At 36.1% G+C, this 19758-nt stretch overlaps 2 long non-coding RNA genes across 2 annotated transcripts in view; one reads left to right on the top strand and one right to left on the bottom strand.

Annotated features, from left to right (window-relative positions):
• The window catches only part of LOC309640440, a 676795-nt gene that overhangs the window by 239500 nt on the left and 417537 nt on the right, over positions 1-19758 (top strand). The gene's annotated exons all lie outside the window — the stretch shown is intronic.
• Positions 1-19758, bottom strand: part of LOC309640431 — a 181195-nt gene that overhangs the window by 132535 nt on the left and 28902 nt on the right. The window lies entirely within an intron of this gene.

A 19758-nucleotide genomic window follows, 5' to 3' on the forward strand; every position in this document is an offset into this window, starting at 1 on the left:
ATTCTCTAACTTCAGAAGGTGGGAGGAGGCCAGGGATTCCTGAAGAAGCACTAGCCCCTCACGTTCGTTCCTTGTACCGAGGAGCAGGGCTGGGTGAGGGACATGAGGGAGGAGTAAAGGGGGAAGGGTTCTGAGAGGGAGCAGAGTGGTAAGATTCCCATTTGGATGACAGTTCATGAAATCTGAAGAAATCTGAAGAGCAAATAAAAAACGTAATATGTGAAATTTCTTGATGCTAATCTAGATTACAATTTATACTTTGCATTAGACGGTGTTATGTGTATGTATAGAACTTCTGTCATAACAAAATAAATCCTAGATTTTCACGTTTTATTGTTTCTTAAACAAGTTGTATGCGTAATATATTAAAAGTAAAATATACATTTTTTCTCAGAAAAAGTTATTACTGATGCATCATTCATCCACTCGTGTCTAAAATTTAAAAGTATAACTACTTCTGAAAAAATTAAAAAGACACAAATATATGTGTACAAAACTCATATATGAGACCATCTGTATTAAATCCAGAGGCATAGCAAATCCGGGATCCAACTGTTCAGCCCTTGTCTTTCTCCCGCATCTAGAGGGTGGTTATGAGGTAGCCCATCGCTAGTAGCATGGAGTAGGCGTCTCTCACCCGGAGCTGGCTCTCCCCATAAGCCTGCAGTAATACACTGACTACTTTGGATTTGTTTCAGTTGCATTAGAATCTGTCCCAGCCAACCTCACTCTTCACTTTTTTTTTCCTTCCTAATTAGAAGGAAAATAAAACTCTCTCCTGCCACTCTGATCCTATCTGATACCACTACATGGTATTTTGCTCCCCATTAGTATCTACATTCACTTCTTGCTACCATGGCAACCAGCCACTTACAGCAAAATCCTTGATACCAGGTTTCTCATTTTCCATAGATAATCTGCATTGTGTACTTTTTTCCCTGCCCATTTCAGGCCTGAAAATCTCAGTATAATCCAACTCATGCTTCTCTAACAGCATCTATTTCTTTTTTTATTTTTTTAACCTCTTTTGAACGACTGCAAACTTGTTTATAAAATAGCATCAAGTTTTTAAACAAATATAAGAGATTCCTAAACACTTCCATATTTTGCTTCCAGGAAAGCCAGTTCAGTAGCCAAGGGGTCCCTTGATTTCTAGAAACAAATAATTGGTAGCTTTTGGAAATTATACAACTGTCTTTATATTTCAATAACATGTGGGCTTTTAAAACTAGCACTGTGACTCATTTTTGGTTTTTAGTTCACTAAATAACCCTATTCTGCTCTGTTGATATAAGAACAGGCCACTTAAAGACGGCATTTAATTTGTTCCATATAGGACAACTTACACAATTTTTTCCAAAATTTTACTGAAATTCAACTGGTTTGTTATTTAGGTTTTATTTCAATTATCCAGATGCTACATATCTTATCTAATCAGGTATGATGAAATGACCTTTCACATTGCAGAGTCACTGTGTCCTAATATTTGACTTACAAGCTAGGATTTCAGTAGTTTTGTTTTCCAAGAAGTACAACAGTTTACCTTTAACTACAAGGGAGAGACATGCAGAATTTTTCAAGAATGATGTGAGCTCTCAAAGCAAATAAACTCTTCTGAGAAAATGGTTTATATGGACAAGACAGATGATTGGATTTTTACAAAGAACTATGAAGCCATTTACTATAAAAGAGAAAAAAAGCAGGAGCACAAGGAAATTGTAATTTAGGTTTATATAATAAAATATAAAGGACAGTGAAGTAACAGACTAAACTTACACAGAACAATGCCAAGAGCGTACCCTATATAACTAGGATATGCTAACTTTACAGTTTTTAATGTTTTCTAAAATTTCAGACAACTTTTAAAAGGGAGAAAGGTACTGTGAATTTATAAATATCTATTTCATCAGAAAAACACAATTTCTGCCAACTTTAAGTAGAGATTTAGACTACACAATCCCTAAATATCTAGATTCTTTTACAAATCAATATTTTAGATGTTTTGCTTTGCTAGATGCCAAGCAACCTGGAGTTTCTAATTATCTTCAAGTATGGAGTATCTGTTTGTGGAAATTTCCTGCCCTATGAGGTCAGGGGTCCACAACAGAAATCAGTGTGATTTGGCACACTTAGTCTAAGAAATGACCTTCCTTACCTGTCAAATCCTCAAACATTAATTACCAAGGACTCAGGAGTAATAAATGCATTTTTGTACCTTCTTTTATTCTCAGGTATAATGAAAATCCTTGCAATAACTACCTTATCTTCTTCCTAATAAAAATTTCACTTCAATTATTTTAAGTTATTTTTATGCTGGAAATTTTTTTTTTATGTTAGAAATTTTTGTGTATATTTATGTCAAACTCAGATTTTCTACAGCAATACCAGACATGGTCGTGTTGGTGGAAGGAGAAGTGGATTTGAAGATAGAATGCAAAAATAGATACATGATTTAGCACAACTCGCTTTCCATTTGCATTTCTTCAAGTGCAAAAGGGTTGCTAGACATACTCTAGAAAGAGTATGGCTTCTCACCACTTCTTTCTTCCCTTATTTCACTCTAAAAGAGAGAAATAATTTGGTGGATCACATTTCCTACACCGGGACGGATTAAAGTTGTTATGGGTGGAATTTTCAAAAAGTAAAGGATTACATGGTAAATAACGATTAGGTAGAAGTGGTCTCTTCTTCTTTTCACTTATTTCAAAGTGACTGAAGTGATAAACCTTAACCATCTTTCTTTCTCTCCTTTTAGGGTCCTTTCTCTCCTGCCCTGTGGCAGGGAATCGTTTCACAAACATTTGTTGTTCCATAATGATTAGAAAGAGATGATTATGGTTCAATATCCTTACAAGTGTACCCCAGATGGAGATAAAGGGAGGGAGGGAGGTAGATAGATAGACAGTAAAATAGATCGGTCTAATCTTTCTGAGAGCTTTTTTAGTGTTTTAGTGCTAGCCTGGATATTAGTTCCTTTCCCTTTGGTTGGAAGAATTTTCTTCACAAAGGAAAAAAAAAAAAACAACTATCAGAAATCATGGGATTGAGACTGATAAATGAGAAAAATGTTACCATATCTGTGAAACCAGTTTTTGTGACCACTTCCTTTCCTTTTTTCTTGCAGTTTTATTGAGATATAATTGACATACAGCACTGTACAAGTTTAAGGTGTACAGCATAATGATTTGACTTACATACACCATGAAATGATTCTCACAATAAGTTTAGTAGACATTTATCATCTCATATTGATAAAAATTTAAAGAAACAAAATATATATTTTCCCTTGTGATGAGAACTCTTAGAATTTACGGTCTTAACTTTCATATATAACATACAGCAGTGTAAATTATATTTATCATGTTGTACATCACATCCTTAGTATTTATTCATCTTATAGCTGGAAGTTTATACCTTTCAACTGCCTTTATCCAACTCCCCCTCTCCCTACTCTCCACCTCTGGTCACCACAAATCTGATGTTTTTCTATGAGTTTGTTTGTTCATGTGTTTGTTTTTGAAGTATAATTGACCTACAACACTATGTGATTTGATATTTCTATACATTTCAAAATGATCACCACAATTAAGTCCTGGTACAATCTGTCACCATACTAAGATGTGATATACTTAGGGACTATATTCCCCACACTGTACATTTCATAACTGTGAATCATTTATTTTGCAACTGGAACTTTTTACCTCTTATCGTCTTTACCTACTCTTTCCTCCCCCCACACCCCTCTCCTACGGTAATCACCTGTTCTCTGTATCTACAACTCTGTTTCTGGTTTGTTCTACTTGTTCATTTGTTGTGTTTTTCAGATTCCACATATAAGTAAAATCATACAGTGTTTGTCTTTCTCTAACTTGTTTCACTTAGCATGATACCCTCTGGTTTCATCCATGTTGTAACAAATTGCAAAATTTCATTCTCTTTTTATGGCTGAACAACATTGCTCTCTCTCTATATATATATACACACATATATATATATATATATGTATACATATATATATATACCACCTCTTCTTTTTCCCTTTGTCTGTTGATGGGCACTTACGTTGCTTCCATATCTTGGTTATTGTAAATAGTACTGCAATGAACATGGGGGTACATATATCTTTTCTAATTAGTGTTTTCATTTTCTTCAGAAATATACACAGGAGTGGAATTGCTGGATTAAATGGTAGTTCTATTTTTAATTATTTGAGGAATCTCCATACTGTTTTCCGTAGTGGCTGTACCAATTTACAACCCACCAATAGCGCCTAGGGTTTCCTTCTCTCCACATTCTCACCAACACTTGTTATTTGTTGTCTTTTGGATAACAGCCATTCTGATAGGTGTGAGGTGATATCTCACCATGGTTTTGATTTGCATTTCTCTGATGATTAGTGATGTTGAGCATCTTTTATGTGTCTGTTGTCCATCTGTATGTCTTCTTTGGAAAAATGTCTATTCAGATCCTCTGCCCATTTTTAAATTGAGTTGTTTTTTTGATGTTAAGTAGCATGAGTTCTTTGTATATTTTGGATATTAACCCCTTATCAGATAATATCATTTGGAAATATCTTCTCCCATTCAGTAGGTGGCCTTTTTGTTTTGTTGATAGTTTCCTTCACTGTAATAGAAGCTTTTTAGTTTGATGTAGTACCACTTGTTTATTTTTGCTTATGTTTCCCTTGCCTGAGAAGACATATCCAAAAAAATTATAACTAAGATTGATGTCAAAGAGCATACTGCCCCATGTTTTCTTCTAGAACTTTTTTTTTAAACATCTTTATTGGAATATAATTGCTTTACAATGGTGTGTTAGTTTCTGCTTTATAACAAAGTGAATCAGTTATACATATACATTTATCCCCATATTTCTTCCCTCTTGAGTCTCCCTCCCTCCCACCCTCCCTATCTCACCCCTCTAGGTGGTCACAAAGCACCGAGCTGATCTCCCAGTGCTATGCAGCTGTTTCCCACTAGCTATCTATTTTACATTTGGTAGTGTATATATATGTCCATGCCACTCTATCACTTTGTCCCAGCTTACCCTTCCCCCTCTCCATATCCTCAAGTCCATTCTCTAGTAGGTCTGTGTCTTCATTCCCGTCTTGCCCCTAGGTTCTTCATGACCATTTTTTAAAATGGCCTCAGATCTTACATTTAAGTATTTAATCCATTTTGAATTTATTTTTGCTCATGATGTGAGAAAGTAATTTATCTTGATTCCCTTGCATGGAGCTGTCCAGTTTTCCCAACACCATTTATCGAAGAGGCTGCCTTTTCTCTGTTGTATACTATTGCCTCCTTTGTCATAGATTAACTGCCCATATAAGTGTGGGTTCATTTCTGGTCTCTCTATTCTGTTCCATTGACCCATGTGTCTTTTTTTGAGCCAGTACCATACTGTTTTGATTACTGTAGCTTTGTAGTATAGTTTGGAATCAGGGAGTGTTATACCTCCAGCTTTGCTCTTCTGTCTCAAGGTTGTTTTGGCTATTTGGGGAATTTTGTGTTTTCATACTAACTATAGAATTATTTGTTCTAGTTCTATGAAAAATTCCACTGATATTTTGATAGGGATTGCACTGAATCTGTAGATTGACTTGGGTAGTATAGTCATTTTAACAGTAGTAATTCTTCCAATCCATGAACATGATGTATCTTTCCATCCGTTTGTGTCATTTTAAATTTCTTTCATCAGTGATTTATATAGTTTTCCAAGTACAGGCCTTTTACCTTCTTAGTTAGATTTATTGCTAGGTAGTTTATTCTTTTTGAGGCAATTGTAAATGGGATTGTTTCCTTAATTTCTCTTTCTGATAGTTCATTATTAGTGTATAGAAATGCAACAGATTTGTGTATATTCATTTTGTATCCTGCAACTTTACCAAATTTATTGATGAATTCTAGTAGCTTTGGGGTGGCATCTTTAGGATTTTCTATATATAATATCATGTCATTGGCAAATAATGATAGCTGTACTTCTTCATTACCATTTTGGATTCATTTCATTTCATTTTCTTGTCTGATTGCTGTGGCTAGGACTTCAAATACTATGTTGAATAAAAGTGGTGAGATTGGTTATCCTTGTCTTTTTCCTGATCCTAGAGGAAATGTTTTCAGCTTTTCACCACTGAATACGATGTAAGGTATGGGCTTGCCATATATGGCCTTTATTAAGTTGAGGGATATTCCCTCTATACCCACTTTGTTGAGAGTTTTTATTGTAGATGGATGTTGAATTTTGTCAAAAGCTTTTTCTGCATCTATTGAGATGATGATTTGATTTTTATTCTTGAATTTGTCAATGTGGTGTATCACATTGTTTGATTTGTGGATAGTAAACCATCCTTGTGTCCCTCATATAAATCCCATTTGATCATGGCATATGATCCCTTTAATGTATTATTGAATTCAGTTTGCTAATATATTGTCAAGGATTTTCGCCTCTTTGTTCATCAGTGATATTGGTCTGCAACCCTCTTTTTTTGATCACTTCCTTTCTTTCACATTTATTCTTAAAATATTTATTGAGCCCCTACTACATACTAGAATTTTTAATATAGTGGTTCCCATCAAGATTATAATTTAGAATGGGAAAAGAAAGATATTTACCTATAAATAAATAGGTAAGTATATGATAATGAATTGTGCTAATGAAGCTAATATGCAAAGAAAAAGAGTAGAAACTGACATGAAAAGCCTGCTTAGATAAGGGGTTAGGGAAAACCACAATGTGGCTACAATACTTACACCAGGCCCGAAGGATGAGAGGAGAGAGCCATGCAGAGGGCAGGGCAGGAACAGCCCAGACAGAGAGAGGAGCCTAGACAGAAACCTGAAGAAAAGTCTTGAAATGATCAAGAACTTAAAAGACCCATGTAGTTGGAGCAAAGTGACCAAGAAGAAAAGCATGGGAAGTGATTTGGGAGATAAAGGCCATGCTAAGGAGTTCAACTATTCTAAACATAATGGGAAGCCCTTGAACATTTTTGAGAGAGTTCTAATATCTCTGACCACACTGTTTACTTACTTTGGTATTAATAACATAGGTGTATAACTCCCAAAACATATCCATCCCACTTTCCTTAGTAAGCCTGAGCTCCTTTAAGCTGTCTTAAATGACTAACAGAAACTGAATGAACCACCAGAAAAATACTAAGTGTTACCTCTATCATTCATTGGTCTATCATCAAGAAAAACTTGACTTCAGTAGGGAATTTAGCAGACTTTTCATTTTCTGCACCAATATTGCACTCCTTCAGTGTATAGAACAGAGACATCAATATATTTATGTATGATGTGTGGTATAGAAATTTAAGTTATTGACCATATTTTTACTTCCCAGATATATGGTCCTAAGACTTTTCTGCATATCAGTCACTATAGCCTCAACTCCTTGCTCAAGCCTCCTTAGTAATTTCCAGAATGCTAACCAGGACCACACATCATATTCTAAGCCTGATTACCATATTTTCCTTAGTAGTACAAATTATAATAACACTTATTAAATAGCAGTTATCACAGTTCAATTAAATTCCTCCTAACAGTAATTGCAATGAATAAGACATTTTAAACTTTTAAGCAAGCCATATTTTCTGGGAGATTTTACATTTATCCAAATCTTGAATCAAACCACAAGTTTCCCATAATTTTTCCAAAGATTGAAAAGTGGAAAAGACATCTAAACAGTTTACTTGAAATGTCAGAAGAAATTCTCCTAGGAAAGGACAGATGTAACATGTCTCAGCAGGTTATAGGCCCTACCTACTTGTGACTATGTAATAATAAGTGTTAAATATAATTAAAAGCTAAAGTAAGACAAGTAAGAAAAACAAGATCTTGGAGTGAGGATCAGGAAAATCCCATTTTTTTATTGCTGCCATCTGATCACATTTCCCATAGAGCATGAAAACATGAAATACTTAAGCATTTCACTGTAACGTTAATAAATGATGTTCCAAACCTTGTCTCCTGAGGGGTCATGCAATCTTTAACACTGAATAGTTTTGCTTTTGTCAAATGAAAGCAGATCATTAGATAATTAAATGCATGCGTGTGCATGCACCCAAGTGGGTGATTTATATGTATTTTGTTTCCAACCTTCCCTGAATCCTTTTACATAATAGGGGCAGAATAAAACACATTGTAGTCCCACTGGACCATCCATAACACTCAATATACTACACTTTTCTAAGCAACCAGGACACTATGAGACTGATTTGAACTGCTGTATTTGACCCCTTTGCAGAACACAGCCCCTCGGGCTTCTCTTCTTGTAGTCTGTGCTTGGTTTGTATTTAGCATTTAGCTGGGGCAGGCCTAACTGGCTGAGAATTGAGTAGAGAGCATTGTTCTTTATAGCTCTATGGCTGAAGACTGCTTTAAGAATCTCAATTTGGCTTTGACATTTAGACCTTAGAAAAAGAAGTAAATTCCATATCTTTAGTCTTATGATGAATCATTCGATACTTATCCCTTTGGACCTGGTCCTTAAGAAGCCCTGAATAAGAGTCAAAAACAGATGCTTGCCTCACATCTCCCTTGACTGCTTAAAAAAAGAAATATTTCACACAAGAAGTTGTTCAACGGAAAGAGATTGATAAAATAGAAGCATAAAATCAATCTCCCTGTTCAACCAAACTGCTACAATAATTAGCTTTGGGGATTTAAGAATCCTTTAGATACCTGTTGTTTTGCTTTGGAGGTCAAAAGAGAAGTATATGAAAGACTTTCATATTCTGAGGGGGGGCAGTCCTGTTTTGTGGTGAACTGACACAGAGTTTATCAACTGGCAAAAGATTGCATATGAAGCTCTGCAGAACAACTTTCTGCCTCCTAGATTGCAAATACATATGAAAAGGGAAAAAGATCTGCTGCCATACGAGGACAATGATAACTTCAATGAAATTTCAATAAGACTGTTCAATGAGCTGTACGTGTTTGGTTGGAAGATTGGAAAAAGTATTTTCCAGAAATTTTCCAGAATTGGAAAAAGCCATAGGGTAAAGGGGTCATTCAAACAAAGGGAAAATGCATCTCTATACTACATATTTATTGGCTGTTTCCTCTGAGAGCTTTGATTGGATTTTCCAGCAAAACCAGGCACCCTATGTTGGCAAAATGTAAAGAAGTAATAATGAAATTGGAACTTGAAATCTAAATATATTTTTCTTTTATTAGTAGGCCTAGAGGTTTACTAAGTTGCCTCAAGTCTGACTTCTAACAACCAGAAATTGGTGGGAGCCTCAGTTAACAACAGCCAACTCCAGGAGAACTTGATTTGTTTCTGCTGGTATTTGAAGTTAATATTTCTATCCCAAGGTAAGACAATTAAATAACTCTCTTTTCAATCTTAACCACAGAGAATATATTTTGTCCATAATCTCCTCATAAACGGAAGACTTACTTATGAGGATAGTAGAAAAGTAAGACTTGATATATTTATATTTTAATTTAAAAATCGGCCAGTGAATGCTTGATACACAGTAGGTACAATGCCAGGCACTCCAGATTCAAAGATGGGTTCTGGTATAAGAGATCACGGGAATGGAGACTTCTAATTGGCCTCATCTAGTAGCTAGGATCAGTGATTTAGAAAATTCACTCAACTAAATTTAAGAAGAAGCAGGTGTACTGTAAGGATATATTTACTGTTATATGCTAATTATATATAATATATATCCTTATTATACATTCCATATATACACTATACATATACACTCTGATACTTTCTAATAGTGTATATGTATGTGTATATATACATATATATATAATATATATATGTGAACCAGGAACTGACAGAGGCAGCCCACAGGTCATCTCTGCTTTGCTCTTTCACTTTCCCCTTCCTTCCCTCTGCCTATTCTCTAAGCATATACTCTTTCATTCTCCCTCTGTCTACTGAAGTCTTTATCTTCTATTCCTCTTTCCTACCCTCTCAAATTTTTAGCTTTTAGGAGGCTTTGCATCCATTTACCCATACAACAAACATTTCCTAAAAGCATAATATGTGCAGGCACAGTACGTGAAATGTTAAAAAGAAAGTACAGGGATGTAAAACAGAAATTTCACTGGGAACATTAAAAAATGACAAGTATTATTTGAGTTATTGCAATAGGGGAGAGGATTTCAGTACAGAGCTGAGTTCAACTCCATTAACAAAAGGCAGGAGAGTTTTTAAGCACTGGGGTGAGGTAGTGGAAAAGTACTACACAAAGTTAAGGGGGAAGTTGGTCTACGCCATTAGGCCATCTGTGTTTGCTACTTGGTGCTTGTTGAAAGAAGTTAGGTTCCTGGCCTCCCACAGAAACTGGAATAGTAGTTCTGTATTTCTTGATGATTACATTTCAAAGGCATGGTTCCCAGGTCCTTGAGAAAGTCATCCCTTGGTTGTTAAACTGGCAATAGCCTGAGAGAAAATTTACATCTCAAAGGGGCAGAGAAAAAATTTACAGTTGCAAGTTTTCTAAAGTAAAAACTCTAAGAAAAGGGAGGTCAGCAGCCTATAGTCAGGAATAAACTTGTCTGAAGTTTAGTCAAGCTGAGAGGAACATTAAGACTGTATCAGTCAGAGATACAGCAGGCAAAAAATTAGACAAAATCCCTGCCCTCATGAAGCTTATATTCTAGGAGCCTATAATAATAAAAAGGTAAACAAATAAATAAAGTTTAAGCAAATAAATAAAAGTGTATATCTGATAAAGTGCTATAGCAAAAAGCAAAGAAGGATGGACCACAGTGGTTAAAGGGGTAGTTCCATCTCAAGCAGGGAGTCATAGATATCCTCACTAATAAAGGAACCTTTACTTTGAGCAGAGTTCTGAAGGGAATATGATTAACCCTAGGAAATATTTAAGGGAAGAGAATTCCAGGGAGAGGTAAGAACTAGCATAAAACCCCTGAGTCAGGAGCACGCTTGATGGGAGTTCTGAGACCGAGGAGAAAGATAGTAGAAGATGAAGTCTTCGAGATAACAGGAAAGAGGCAGAACAGATCCTGTAGGGACCTTGAGGTCACAGCAGGACTCTGACTTTTATTTTGCATGAGAGGGCTACAAAGGAAGGGTAATAGCCTTTGACTAACTTTATAAAAGGATTACTCTGGCTACTGCATTAATAAAATTATTGTTGGGAGAGAGAAATGCAGAGGCTGGGAGACATGCAGTTAGGTATATCTAGGAGGCATTTGGAGTCTGGAGTTGAGGGCAGTAGCATGAACTGGAGATTAAAATATGTGAATCATCAGTGTATAGGTGTATTATAGAATCACCTGACTCAGTGAGTATAATAACAGAGCCAGTACAGACAGAAAAAATAATTACCTTGATGCGTGAAGACAAGGAGAAAACAGACGCTCCAAAGGAGGGTGAGTGAGGTAGAGGGCCACTCAGGTGAGTGTGATCTCCTGAAGGACACGTGAAGAAAGTATTTGAAGGTAGAAGACTTGACTACCAGTATAATACCTCTGAACTGTCAAGGAAGAAGATGACCAAAATTTAACTTCTGCAGTGGTGGAGTAAAAGCTTGATTAGAGCGGGTTCAGGAAAGTAGAGAACTCTATGATTTTATCTATTAGAGATTATTTTATTCCAGAAAATTTTTCCACAGAAGAGAGATGAGAAATAGGACAGTAGCTAAAGGGAAATGTAGATTCAGGAGAAAAATATTTATATATATTTAGAGTGAAGAAATTACAGCATATTTGTATGTTGATGAGAATGATTTATCAGAAGGGGAAAAAGATAAGGTAGGAGAAAAGGAGAGAACTGCTGGACTGGTGTTCTCCAATAAATAAGAGAGGCTAGGATTGAGTGCTCCAGTGGAGAGGTTGGCCTTAAGTAAGAATGGTCAATTAGTACACCTGTGGTAAAGGTAGGGAGGCAGGATGTATGTACACAGATGGAAGCAGATGAGTAGATACGGAGGAGACTCATAAAAGTACTCCTAGAAATTCTTTCAACTTCATGTTATGACTCAGTTCTTTCCAACTCAATTTGGCAAAAGGACCTGTTCAGCCTATCTCAAATGTTCACACTTGGTATGCCATTGGTCCTAAGTCATAGATCACAGAACATCCTTTGGATTAGCTGCCTTCCTGTCAGTTGGTCTGAAGACCTTGCCAGGAGAACAGAATTAGTGGTCCAAGTCATAGATCTTTATATAGCAGGGACTGAGGGGGAATAGTTTCTCTTGGAAGAGCATATGACTGGCAGGTTCTGTGAATATGTCTTAGTGTATGAAGGAAGACAGATATAAACACAAATAGAGGTAACAAAGTACTGTGTGGGCTATAACATAGGATACAGAGCCTAAAAACACAGGAGAGGAGAAAGTCACAGCAGAATGACATCAGAGCAGAAAAGAGCTGAGTCTGGAAGACTTAGTGGTAATATTCAGAAAGATAGCCTAGAAATAGAAAAAAATTGGAGCCAATAAATATATCATATTCTAGGAACTGCAAGTTGCTCAACACAGCAGGTGCATGAGGGGTTGGGTAGGGCTAAGAGAATGAATAAGAAGTCAGTTTAGCAAGAAATAAAGAGGTGAGAATATAAAGAGCCTTAATACCCACCCCAAAGAGTTTGGACTTCATCTTGTGTGTGACAGGTAGCTAAGATAGGTTTTTAGTCATATTAGCATTTTATGAAGAATTTGCACTCTCCAGAATCTGAATGGAGGTTAAACTGTAGGTGAGAGAGACTGGAGACTATTTGGAAAAGTCAACCCTGAAATGGTAGCAGTCGAGATGAGAGTTGAGGAGTAATGTGAGAGATTTCTTGGTCAGGTAGAGGACAGGGTCTAGAATGACTGCATCAGTAAGAGCCTGAACCACATACATGTGCTTAAAATATGGTACTTCACAGAATAAACACAGTGACAGAGGTATCTAACCTGAAACTGTTTGCTAACCAAAAAGAACTCACGATAGATCAAAAATTACCCAAATAAATCACTGTCTAGAATTTAGGCCCTAAATAAAAAATACAAGACAAGAAACCCTTGTAAACTCAATGTTATAGACTCAAATATAATTAATCCTTTTGATATTAAAACAGGAAATACCTCATCAATGGGGTAATCCCTCAAAAACATGTAGTAATAATGATCATACTTAATAGTATTTTGAGCTGATATATGCATTTTCTCTTTCAGTCCTCTCTGAAGTAAGTAATGGTACTCCATTTTACAGGTGAGAAATCAGACACAGAGTGGTTAAAAAACTTGTTCAAGCTAATAATTGGTAGATCTAGTATTTATTTTCTGATATAGATACTAACAAGACTGAGTCCCAGTGTTTGAGCAACTAACTGTCTAAAAGGAAGAGATAGGTATATAAACAAATGAAACTATGCAAGGTCAACGCTAAGAGAAAGTACATGATATATATAGTAACAACTCAAGGAGGGAGTGATTATCTTAATAATATTTTAATAATACATGGAAAAAAAATCAGGAAAGAGTTCATGAATCTTGGCCAAAAAATGAGCAGAGCAGATGAGAGGAAAGATAGATTAGATTAGACCAGAGAGGATTAGACGTATGGTAGGGCAGGAAGGTAGGCTGCAACTTGTAGGAGATCTTATTAAAAGCTGAGACAGCAGTTCTCAAAGGATGGTCTATGGACCTCTGGGGTCCCCAAGACTCTTTCAGGGTGTTCCAAAATGTTGAAATGAGTTTTGTTTGGCAGGCATTTTCTTGAAAATGAACAAAGTGAACTTGTCATTGTAAGGAAAATAACTAGTAGTATTTGTTGCCAATGACAAAATTCAAATTTTAAAGAAAATTAGAATTTTGGAAAACTTGTATCTGCCACCATGAACTTAACAGCATCCCAGTATACAACATTTTTCTTTAAAAAAATGAGATTTGGGATGGTATCAGTGAATGTGATTTCTTGATATTATATAGTGAAATGCATGAACCTTTGGAATATCTGTATAACTTAGTGAACAAATTTTTTCATATAATCAAACCATGGTATTACAAGATCATACATGGGTAAAAGTTCCTTTTAAAGCACAAGTTAGATACATAGATTTTAATTTAACAGAGTAAAAAAAAATGTCATGGGCATCATTTGAGATCACACATTTCAACTACCCTGTAAGAAACTACCATTTGTTGAGATTTGGTGTAATACCAAAGAAGGATATTCACAATTATCTGAAAAAGACTATTAAAATATTCCTTCATTTTCCAGCTACATATCTCTGTGAGGTATGATTTTTGTCACATACTTCAACCAAAACAACATATCACAACAGGTTGAATGCAGAAGCAGTTAGTTGACTTTTACTAAGCTAAACATTAAACATTTTACAAAAATATTAAGCAAGGCCACTCTGCTCACTATATCTTTTTTGTTTGGGAAAAGATATTATTTTTCATAAATATATGTTATTTGTGTTAATATATAATAAATCTCTTGCATTTTAAACGAATTAATAATTGTCTCAGTTTTAGTTTCTAATACAGTAAGTACATATAGATTTGACCTACAGAAGCAAAAGCTTTTGGAGATCATCAATTACTTTAAAGGGTGTAAAGGGGTTAGTAGATCAAAAAGTTTGGAACCACTGTACTAAGTAAGCTGGGAAGTTTTATTTATGGCAACCAATAGAGAAATAGATTTGTATTTAGAACATGACTCAGTAAGCAGGCTGGAAATAGACTAGGAAACTACTGCCTTGGTGAAAGTTTATGGAGGTTTATCTTCTAAGTAAAACTTGGAGGAGAGGTTATTTTCTGATTTCAATTACTAAACAGATTTAAATTCAGTATGAAACGTTCCATCCTATACTGATTCTCACTCCAGCGTAAATGGTTTTGAAGGTTTTAATATATTCATTATACTTGAGAAAAATTAGTTAAGCAACAATAAAAGTTCACTGCAGATGCTCAACAGGGAAAAATTCAAGAAGGGTGGAAACTGTGTTCTGGTGTCTTAAGGGTGTTCATGTGGAAGAAAGAATTAAACTTATCTGCTCCAGTGAGCATAATGAGTTCCAGGGGTCGGAATTCACAGGAAGGCAAATTTCAGAACCTTGTGACAATGAGAACTGTTGAAAAACAGAGTGAGCTGTCTAATTTGGCTGTTAACTCCTTGAAAATAGCTACTATTTATAATGCTGACTTCATGCAAGCCACTCTGTTAGGCATTTGACATGGTATCAATCCATTTCATTCTTACAGTAACCCTATGTGATAGGTATGATTACATCCCGAGTCCCTATTTTATAAATTGGGGAAACAAATTTAAGAGTTTCAGGGGCTTCCCTGGTGGCGCAGTCGTTGAGAATCTGCCTGCCAATGCAGGGGACACGGGTTCGAGCCCTGGTCTGGGAAGATCCCACATGCCGCGGAGCAGCTAGGCCTGTGAGCCACAACTACTGAGCCTGCGCGCCTGGAGCCTCTGCTCCGCAACAAGAGAGGCCGCGATAGTGAGAGGCCCGCGCACCGCGATGAAGAGTGGCCCCCGCTTGCCACAACTAGAGAAAGCCCTCGCACAGAAACGAAGACCCAACGCAGCCATAAATAAATAAATAAAAGCAAATACTTAAAAAAAAAAAAAAAAAAAAAGAGTTTCAGTCTTCACTGACTTACCCAAGGTTACTCAGCAAGCAGAGGACAAAGCCAGGATTCAAACTCAGGACTTCTGATTCTCCCCCTCGGGGCTTTCGCCACCAGCCTTTCCATGAAATATGTGACAGCAACTGTGAAGGATATTGTGACAGAATGGATTAAAAGCTCTCTGCAATTCCTTTTAAGCACTAAGATTTTTTTAACAACTTGGGGATGGGATTTTGCTATTTATCTTTATATTCTCAAACCTTTTCACAAAACCTGGAGCACAGTTTATTTTCAATAAGTATGTGTTAAATTAATAAATGAAAATGTTATGATTGTAAAATTAAAAGTAATGTAAAACACTGTTTAGAAAAGTTATGTTCTTTTTAATCATCCTAATGATTAAGAGTTGTATTTAGTACATGTCAATATTACTTGGTCTGGCTAAGTTAAAAATGACTGAAAATCAATAACAGTGTTGAAAAACCTTCAATTCCTCAGTTCTACATATGACCTTGGGCCCAGGGGAAGTAAGTCTGTAAGTGCTTTATTAAATTGTTTTTGCATGTTGAACTGATTTGATGGAGTTTGCATGCTGGAAAATCCAGAGCAAGCCTTTTCCTAATGTATTTTTCTCAGAAGCTAAGTTGTATGAATAACAAATTGTTGGCTATTTTCAGTATCCATGAACAATCACTCAGGCAGCTCCTGTGGGGTTCGAGAGGGAGAGATCTAAGTACTTGTAAAATTAATGTGGATTGTCTCCAAATTCTTTCCTTTATTGTAGTTATGGTTTATCATATTAAGACAATATGATAGAAGAAAAGTATGAAAATACTAAGTCAGAAAGAGCTGTCCAATTCTTTCTCTACCACTAGCCAGTGTTGAACTGTGGCTACCAGATTAATTAAAATAGAAAATTACATTGTTAGCCTCCTGTACCTGTGGAAAAGGAGAAACAGAACAGCAGAGACCTTTTCTGTCCATTTGTGCTTATGTGTATTATCTGAAGCTTAGTCCCCTGCTAATTGTTAAGAATGTTCTCACTCCTACCCAACTCTTCCCAAGTATCATGGCACAACCAGTTGTAAATTTCAGATGTCCAGATATGACCACTGAGATCAAAGCATTAAGTTCACAAAGTCACAATTTCCCACTTGAAGTTAAGACCTCTTTAATTCCATATGCAAATTTATGCATACAACATACAGATTTTTATGGTCTCTAGATTCTCTGACAATATCCATAGCTCTATTGCGTAATGACTACTGTGGGTGTGGGGTTTTACTGAGCAGATTTGGACAAAACCTGTGGCCAACATGTTGGCTGCCTGTCTGAAGTAATACCAGGTTATTTAGCCCGTTAGTGACAGGTTTCTGAAGTTAGATCTGTCACCATGAAGCATAAAAAGAATTAATAAAATGATTTTTGGGGGGTATGTTTTGGTGAAAGATAATTTGGCAAATATATATATATATATATTTTTTTTTTTAACTTCTGAGAAGGGAAAAATATTTGAAAGAGCACAGGGTCCAGCTGTGCAGAGAATGATGTATCTGCAATTTAGCAAAACTGAAAACAAACAAGCAAAAAATCAGTAAAGATGTGCATTGTTCTTAGAATCCAGTTTGGCAGATATTTTTAACTTTGGTGACAAGGCTTTCTGAAAAGGCCCAAGAGACAGCTGTGCACAGAACAATGGAACTTAGAGATATAAACTAAAGAGATAGGGGTGCAGGGAAGTTCTTCCCCTCTGTTGAAAGCTTTTGAGGCAACTATTTTAATTTCTGTTAAAAAATGCACATGCTGAGTGGTGTCTCAAAGCCTATCAAACAGTGTTATCAGATTGAAGGCACTTCAGACCTCTGCATATCAACAGAACAGTCATTTGTAGCAAATTTCATGTTGCTTAGTGAAAAATGATGATATATTTGGGGGAGCATTCAGAGACTGGATCCCTCAAATTACAGATCATTTGGGTCAGAATAGATCCCTGGATGGTTCTTCCTAAGTCACTCTGCTGGTCCCTGACTTCTTCCTCATACCACAGTAAATCTCAGTGATTGGCTATGGAGAACAGTCTCAACCCCCTGTAACGCCATTCCCCTTCAAGGCCACCCTAATAATTCCCCTGCTACTGCCATCTCCACTTGCTTCCCAGGTGGTGTGTGCTCTCGGGTATGCTCTGATGCCTCCCTGCCATGTGCCCACTACAAGTCAAATGAGCACTGACCAGACAACATGGGGGACAACTCCTGAATCCTTATGGCACAAAGGTGTAGTGTGAATTTTTTTCTCTTTCATCTCTTTTATTTTTTATGCTTCTTTATTGAAGTATAGTTAATTTACAATGTTGTATTGGTTTCAAGTGTATAGCAAAGTTTTTCAGTTATACATATATATAGTGAGTTTTAAATACAGTTCAGCTTACAGTACTTCATTTTTGCAAGCTTTGTTGTTCTAGGACAAATCTCTCTTCTTCTTTCAAACAGGGGATTCAATTTATGTCCAAAATGTCACTATCTAGCCACACATAGCCACATGACATTTTATGTCATTTAGGGAATCTAGGATTCTAGGGGGAAGTCCACGAACTCGCTTTTATTCTTTTATTGTCCTCTTTCTTTCCCTCAAATATCTCCAATGCATTGATGTTGCAATCTATGTAACTTTCATTTAAAACAAAAAAATCTGATAGCTTGAACACATGTAGAAGCTGATATCCTGTAGTTGGCCTGAATTCAAGTACTGAGAAAAGAACTGAAGTCTAGACATTTCCCCTATCTTGTCACTGAAATCCCCATGAAGCTGGTAGGCTTATTTCAGCATCTGTTGCAATAAAACTTGATATAATATAAAAGTGTTAAAAATGAATTTTTAAATAAGTAGTTAATGATGTTTGAGGAGCTGGTTATTCCAGTGAGTAGGTTTATAATGCAAGCATATTTAAAAGTGGTAAAGATATTTTCATATTTTTAGGATATTTTCCTATCCTTATTAACAAAAACATTCTCATTAGGACATTTACGACCAACTATCAAATCCGGGGGCATTGGAAAGACAGAGGCAGTAGGATTAGAAACTTGTCATACATTAAGGCTTAACAATGTAGAAATTCAAATTTCTGCTGAATTTCAGGATATTTCCACCACGGTAAGAATGTCAATGGAGTTTAAAAATACCGTTTTCTTTTGGAAGACTCTGGCTGGGAAACTGGGCAAAACTGAGGGCAGCAATTTGGTTTCCAGCGTCTCATTTTGGATCTTTCAATCATTCCCTCCTCCTCTCATCTTCTCCCTAACTGTCTCTCTTAAGAGCCTAGCCTTTGGTGAATGTGTTTGGTTGGCACTAAAGACTCTTAACACGGTCCTGGTATTTGTTCTGCCATCCCTGCCACATGGGTCTATCTCCGAGTCTTCTAGTTGATACCTTGAGGGAAACCCCAAATATCATGGCACCTGATAAGCCTCCAAATCCATATACTGCAAAATACCTTTACAATCCATGAAATCTGTTCAACTTCAACAGTAACTATTTCAATCTTCTCAGTTCTTTGAAACAAAATACGTTCTTACTAGAACCCCATCTGAATTTGTATATTCTTCAAATACGTGTACTTAATTTCCAGATGCTCAAACGTTTAAAAGATACCTTGCCACTTCCCATTTCCATCTGAATTAAAATACTTAACATTAGTATAATACGTATATTTTTTCAAAGAGCATTGCCCCAATTAGCTAAGTAGTGTTCAAAACACTCTTAGAAAGTGTTTTCAGATGTAGAAAATGAGATTTATCTAAAAATTGCTAGAAGATTCATGGAGTGATTTGGCACTCGACCTCCTTTCATTCACAAACAGTACTTTTGCCATCATAAAAGAAATACTGACTTATTTTCAGTGAATGATGTTGCATATGAATAGGCTTCCTTAGACCTTTACAGGGAATGCAATGTGCTGTACATTCAGCCAAAAAGACTATTCAGAAATGATTAATGGTGACCAAAACGTAAGAACTTTTGCAGTCTTCTGGAATAATATTTGTTCTGGAAAATATTTATTCATTCTTTCATCATATCCTTATTGAGCACCTACTATGTGGCAGGCACAATAACCTGGCAAAAGAATTTACTGTACTGACTATGTAATAATAATCAGTACTATTTACTGAGAGTTTTAAACAATCTGCCTC

The sequence above is a fragment of the Balaenoptera physalus genome (genome assembly GCF_965194825.1).
Source record: "Balaenoptera physalus genome assembly, chromosome: 13".
Classification (NCBI taxonomy): domain Eukaryota; kingdom Metazoa; phylum Chordata; class Mammalia; order Artiodactyla; family Balaenopteridae; genus Balaenoptera; species Balaenoptera physalus.